The 7,298-nt window shown below is 42.9% G+C and overlaps 1 long non-coding RNA gene across 1 annotated transcript in view; it reads right to left on the bottom strand.

Annotated features, from left to right (window-relative positions):
* LOC139787437 (uncharacterized) overlaps positions 1 to 7,298 on the bottom strand; it is a 128,498-nt gene that overhangs the window by 108,626 nt on the left and 12,574 nt on the right. The window lies entirely within an intron of this gene.

Below are 7,298 nucleotides of genomic sequence, written 5' to 3' on the forward strand. Positions count from 1 at the left end.
GGTGGGTACTCGATGGAGAACCGAATGGCGTGTTTCGAAAGGCACCCGAAGGAGTAGCGCCGCGCTGCGCCATCAGTATTTATGACATGCTAATCCCCAGTTACGAATTCCGCGACATTCCGCGGGATCCGGCGGCGGAGAGCCGCTCATTCGGAAAACGTCATCACTCGGCGAAACGGCGCAAGAAGGAGGTAAAGTCGTATTTGACGAATGCGGATCGATGTCACTACTTGCTGCATTCCCCCGCGCTGCCATTCCCTTTTTCCGAGCTCGAAAGCCATCGCGTAAAAATCGAAGAGCATTAGATGTAGTGATAAATTGAGAGATTCAGTGAAAAAGAGATATGAAAAGAAAGAGAAAAAAAATATAAGTACAAATAATAATATATATATACATGTTGTTATTTTGTTATACTTTTGTATATAGTATATCTACTACAAGTATATCAAACAATAAAATTAATTTCTTGAAAAGAAGATGTATATGTATATAGATATAAATAAAGTTTCAATTTAGATATCTTAGGTGATTTTTACAGCATTTTTTATTCGCGAATTGAAGAAATCATTCGAGCTAAATTTGATCGTCAAACATTATCAAGATTGTACCATGAATGCTCTTCTGCGTTCGAGTTTTCTCGCTTATACGTATATTTTCCTCGTAATTTCGCTGTCGCGCAGATTCGTCAGTCGATTCCTCGTTCCTATTACTGATTCGATTGCCAAGTTCTTCCCCCACCCCCGTTTGTCATATACTATTTCAATTTTTCGTCTTTATCTTTCACTCGTGAGAAAATCCGCGGCGGGAGCAGCTCGAGCGAGTCTTGCCGGGCGTGATTATTTGCGAGGAAAAATCCGGGATTGCCCGGACGGGCGGGCAGGACGATCTCGAAAACGTTCTGGCATGGCGCCACATCTCCGTTTACGCCACGGCGCGGTGTGGCGGAAAAAGGAAATGGCCGTAAAGTTTTTTTCGAGAAATATGCCGCCGACCCGAGAAAGCACACGAAGGCGCGTTAACGTGACGCTGAGAGAATTACCATAACGGCCAATCTCGTTTCGCGTTCTCCGCGCGTTCCCTTCTTCCGGCACGCGGAGATTTATTCGCGCGAGCGGAGATTTAGTGAAAAACGCATTTACGCGTAGTCACGTGTGCAGCCAATATTTTGGGTGTACATAGATCGATCTCAATCGGGGATAACTCGTTGTGTCACGGTATTTTTGCTTTTTCGCTTTATCCTAAGTCGAGATTGCTATATATGCTCGATACCGCAGATTAATTATTAATCTTCAACACGCAAAATTGGTCTATTATTCTCTTATATAATCTTGCATACAGAAGTTATGATTAATCGAGAGATATCTCAAGTTAAAACTAGATAAATGCTCAAAATATCAATGATTGAGAATATTGTTAATTTTATCATTGCTAAACTTGTATGCAGTGAAAATGTATAACTTATGTATAATTTGAATGAGTTCGAGTAAGTTCGAAAAAATTTGATTGAATTCCAAAAGGATGAAAGAATTACGTAATATTTCTCTTACGCATCCTACGATTAAAAGATATCGTGTCCTTTTTTATTATTAAAATATTCGAAAGAAATTCTTTCATGCTTTCAGCTTCTGAGAAATGGATTTAATCTTTAAAAAAATCATATCGCCAGATCTCGCAGCGAGGCTCTCACCGGCGTTCATTTGGCGAACGTTAAACCTCAGTTAGCTGATTTCGCTCGTATCTCGTAACGGAAGCTCGTCCTCATCGAGAAGGAAGTCGAGAGTCGTCGCGGGAGAGGATTTCGAAGACAACGTGCAGGCGAAAGGGAGGCAATTCGGAAGGACGTGGCGACGACGGGGGTGGGGCACTCATGTTTATATGCATTGTATTGCTAAAACCCTTTTAACCGAATTACATTTAGCGATTCTAGTGCCGCTTCTGTGTCTACGTAACTTTCCCTCCCACCGCGCCCTCCTTCTCCGTCATTCTCGTGCTCCGCCTCGCTCTGTCGCCACCTCCGTCTCTCTTTCACACGCTCTGAGATACGGCGCGTGTCTACGTATGCGAAGAGCTACTCCATCCGCCTTCGGGAGATCCCATACGACGTGGTGGTGAGCTGATGGCAAAGTTGATGGTGTGGGGAGCGGTGGGCCGATGGATGAGCGGCGGAGGGGTCGAGGACAGAGGGGGGAAAGGGGGACGAGCGCGATGGGGCTGGATTCCAAGAGTCGGAGAACGGCATCCCTGAATCCCTGATTCTCTTGGTAAACAAGTGCTTGGGTGATTCACTGCTTGTTCACTCCTATCGGCCGTCGTTTGTTTCTAGACGCCATTGCGTTCTACGATTCTACCTCGTTTTCCGGTCTAATGGATTTTGGGGGCCGTCGAGGGTTGCTTCGAGAGTCCCTCACGTTCCCTCTCTCGCTCTCACTCTTTCCCTCTTTCTCTCTCTTTTTGTTTTTTTCTCGAATTAGAGATTTTCTAGCATCTTTCGAACGTAGTCCCTGTCTAAAAATACGTGAAAGTTTTGATGCTGTCGATGATCTGTGGTAATGTTGGTAATGAAACGTGTTTGGTAACAAAACAGGATTTACGAGGATTTATTACTTCAACATGATAGTTTGGAATTTCCATTAAAGGTAAACGCAGATTTCGCAATTTGCATATCACACAATTATCCTAATACAACATAAAATTTAATTTCTTTCTTTTATAACTGTATGTAGAAAAATTACTATAACACAGTCTGGAATATACCAATAATACGAATTTTTCAGAATCCAATATATTTTATATTAATATTCTATTTCTAAGCCTCTTTACACACTTATAGATCAATTTAATTTATACAGAAAAGTTTAAGAAATTTCGATCAATTTTCAAAATAGATTTTTTAAAATGTTTTCGACTATTTTTTTATTGTTATACAGAAGGAAAAAGGAATGTAATTTCACAATTGTATCCCGAGATATCTCAAGGGTCAAGCACCGCCATCAAGCACCGCCATCTTTAACTTCGAACACCCCACAAGGATCACGAGATATACGTCCCTGCCTTGGCTCGCGCGCATCTCGCGGCAGAGTCCGTCATTAGCGCTAACAAGGTTAGCCTGGGGCTGAAGGGGGTGGCGGGGGGCCCAGTGGGGGAGGCCGAAGGGGAATGCCCACCCTCCTCCAGCGACCTACCCTTTGCTCGCGCAACACATACACGCGTGTACACGTGCGCGAGCGCGTGTACGGGCGCACACACGTACACACGTACGAACTTGCGGCCGTAGCTTCCTTAGAACAAGGGGGGGGATAATAAGATCTGCGACAATCAACCCCAACGGCGACGACGCCGTCATGACGCTCTCTCGGACGAGCTTTCAGGCGACGTCCGTCACGTTACGTGCACATCTATCCCTCTTCTCTCATTCTCTCCATTCTCTTGCCCGCCGTCTCTTCGTCCCCTCTTTCCTTCGTCACACATGCCTACCTCTGCCTCCATCCTGATTTCTACATCTACCTACATCCGTCTCCATCCTTATCATTCGTTTCTATCCTCGGCTCTCTCTCTCTCGTTCTCTCCTCTTTGTCCTCATCCACGTTGTCCAACTCGCCCACATTATCCCTATCCTCTTCAAGCTTCTTGTTCTCACCACTACGGTGTACTTCGAGGTAGGAAGCTATCCAGTTTCCACGACCGCCTTCCCTGCACGATTCGTCAACAATTCGCGTCCCGACCGTTAAGACGCTGCAATAGCGTTCTTTGTGGATATTCAATAATGATAACAAAATCATAAAACTTCAATATTTTGAGAATTATATTTTGATACGAGATATATCTAGAAAACGATATATCTCGTATCTGATTTGTTTTATCTTCGAATAAAACAAGATTACTTATAATTATATTAATACAAGTCAAATAATAATGAGGAATGAGCCGCATAATATCGTACACGTGTAATGGCGTAGAAGAATTAAACATCTCCATAAAAACTAACACAAGAATACAATCCGAGGCTTCTGCTGCGGATTCTGATCTACTAGATATCTTTCATCATATTTTCCTGAGTGCCGTTTCTAATTTGTATTCCTAAGGGGCAACTTATCCATTACAAGATAGGTCGTCATAAAAGCCGAATCTATTATAGGATTAAAGTCATAGGTCACGTGGAATATTGTTATGATCGTCGTTAGCAAGGCAAATTTTTATGCGCCAGAAAAGAACCGAACAAATCGGCTATGTTGCCTCTAATGAACTTGCCGACGAAGCAAGAAATTACTTATCTTTAGACTTTTTTTCGTAATCGTTTTTCTCCTTGAGTTCTCATATTTTTATATCGTAATAATAATCGTATTATTTCAGACAAAAGGAGGAAAAATCGACTCTGAATTTGTGAAAGCATTACTTTAGTTTTCTTTCTGAAATTTCCAAGGCATTCTACCATACATACAGAATTTCTATAATTATCTGGACGAAGTCAAAATTATAGCTCGTTGTTTGAAATTTATATTTCACACTTTTACCTTTTTCTCTACGTGAGCTACGTATAAACATTCGACACTCACAGCACGAATGCTCGCGCGATATATCGCCGGGCGAAAGAGACTAAGCCGAGATGTCCGGCCGGCGGTTCGGTAAACATGACAAAGACTCATAGATCAGTCGCTGATCCGTGCTGCCGAGCTGTTCTTACCTCGCAGGACGGACCACAACGTTAAGTACGGTGACCGGCAAGCATGGATTGTGTTGGTCGAGTCGATTGTGTGTAAGTGCCTCGGAAGGAGAGGTGGAGAATAGAATTAGGCGAGGAGGTGCCGGAGAGGTTGAGCGCGGCAGGGGCGGCGGGGTGGAGGGAAGGGAAGGCAGTCCGAGAGTGGAGTGAGGAACTCGAGGGGTTGCGGGAGGCTGGAAGGAGCTAACCGCATCGTAATCAACGTAAAATGGCGTCGGGAACAGGGAACGGAGAACGGAGGAGCCTCCTGAGGTCGTGCCGCCATTGTTGATCACCCTCACCCTCGTATAATACGTGCTATACGGTTCACCCAGGGATGCACCCTCCGTGGGCACCGCGTCGAGGTTCTTATATAGCCCGGCGGAATTTTATATCGCGCCCGGACGGATGCGAAACGTTTTACGATCGTGTAAAAGCGCGATTTCGGAATATAACTTAAGACTTCGACGTTGCGAGTGCTTGTAACAATATATATTGACACACGATAAAACTGAAAAAGCTAAATTTTTATATAAAATAATACTACCATTTTTTTAAGCTATAAACAACTTCGCGTTTTACATTTGCAAAAAGTGAAAATGAAATTTAATATGCTATATTTTCTGCCCGATTATTTTGATACATATTTGAAATATTATTTTTCACGCAAAAACTTGAGAAGATATCACAACGCGGTAGCTTTTACGTTAAGTACTTCCGAGCCCTTTTATTCCTCGAGACGAGGAGTATCTGATTCATAATACTGTTCCGCCCGACGCGACGGTTCATTTTGTATTTTACGATAAATCCCCGGTACGCTGGCGAGAAAGCGCGCCTCGCCATCCGAAGTTGGATTCGACCCTGCGGGATGCTCGGCAAGTCGTAATAAATTACGCAGAAGTGGAGCCGTGAGCGGAGATTACTGGCCCGGTTTCTCCCACCATAGCATAGCCAGCATCCGCCGGCTCCTATTTCACCACCAACCACTCCCCTTTTCACCACCGCCTGCACGATGGCGATGGCAGTTTCTCTTAAGCCCCCGCCGCCTGCCTGCCTGCCTGCTGCTGCTGCTGCTGCAATTTTGACGGGTGCACGCCAAATGCGACGCTAATGAAATCGACTCGCGATTCGCGCTGCGGATTCAACGACACGGAAACCGCTCCGCAACGTTATACGGAGGTACATTTCAATCATGCTGTATGATCTCATTCGCAGCTCCAATGCTCCGGTATTAGGTATTCAGTGCTCTTTCGAGCGATAAGAGATATTCAAATGGTGAAGATACGAGTAACGATTCGTACGTGTTTGCACTTTGGTAAAAATTAAAATCAGAATGTTTAATACTTTTGATTTGTTCAACTTCCAGGCAATTAATTTGACACGACTGACTTGATGGCGGATATAAAAAAAATCGCGACTTAGGCATCTCTGGCATTTAACCAGTCATATATATGTATCCAAATTCGAACATCGATTTGCATATATATTCAATATATTTTGAATATAACCGAACGTTTTTCTTTCGTAAAAAAAAAATACGAGAATAGATTCGTTTGCTCTGGAACATACTCGAGAACGGCGCGGCGAATTAACAAGCCTCTCGTGATTTCGAATCCGTCCGCAACGAGCGTCGCCAACAAAGTCGGAGTAATTCGGATTGGCTGCGCGCGGCAGATCGCATAAAAATTCAGGGAAGTACTCTCTGAACGGTTCATTTCACCCGGGCTGATCGTGTTCGACTCAGCCTCGAGGGCAACATACATTATGGTGTGCTGACTGCCTACCATCGTCTCCGATAACGCAATTTAATCCCGAGAATGATATAAGGAACGCTTTTGTGTTTTCCGCGCCGTTCCCGGAATACGTATTCCTCCTTTCTCTTCGAAATTGCGCGAGCTGCACGAGTGAGATTTAAACGCGTTTTCTAATTCCCTGGGACTGCGGTACTTTGCTCACGATAGTCGTATCGAGAATGCTTACAAGATATATTCTCTCTAATAGAGGGAAGAATCCAGTTAAATGGGATTTTTTAATATGACTCTCAAAAGTATAATAAGTCTAGTTTCTTTCAGAGGGGAAAGAAAATTATAAACGAGCATTCTTGTGCTTTAAATTTAAAACTTAAATTTGAAATTATACTTTGTCATTCTCAATTCATCCCTCGGACAGTTTTTGCCTTTATCAAGATCTAAGTCTTGATACAATATTTATCGATAATTATAATTTTGTGCAACCTCAAACAAACAATTATTACAAAACAATAGCAAAAAGATTATCTAGAGGCGCGAATATTAGATACTTCTACCTTATCGATGGAACAAAAACGTTAGATATTGTTGCTCAAAATTTACTGCAATACTGTCCAGTGATTGCACAGAATATGTCCCAATATCTTACTCAATGACTTATCTTCAATAACAGTGTTATTGATAACAATAGCTAATAAAATCAACTGAAGATAAAAATCATTGACCGTGATACCATACCACGCGTTATCCTACTGACTGTTGGTACCATTGCGAACTATTCTAATCGATAATATAACTCCTGTAGAAACATACGATTTAACCATTTGTATAATGCAAAATGCTTTGCCTAA

The sequence above is a fragment of the Temnothorax nylanderi genome, unplaced genomic scaffold (assembly GCF_030848795.1).
Source record: "Temnothorax nylanderi isolate EJ_2023f unplaced genomic scaffold, tnyl_v1.0 TNYL_tig0001_pilon, whole genome shotgun sequence".
NCBI lineage: Eukaryota > Metazoa > Arthropoda > Insecta > Hymenoptera > Formicidae > Temnothorax > Temnothorax nylanderi.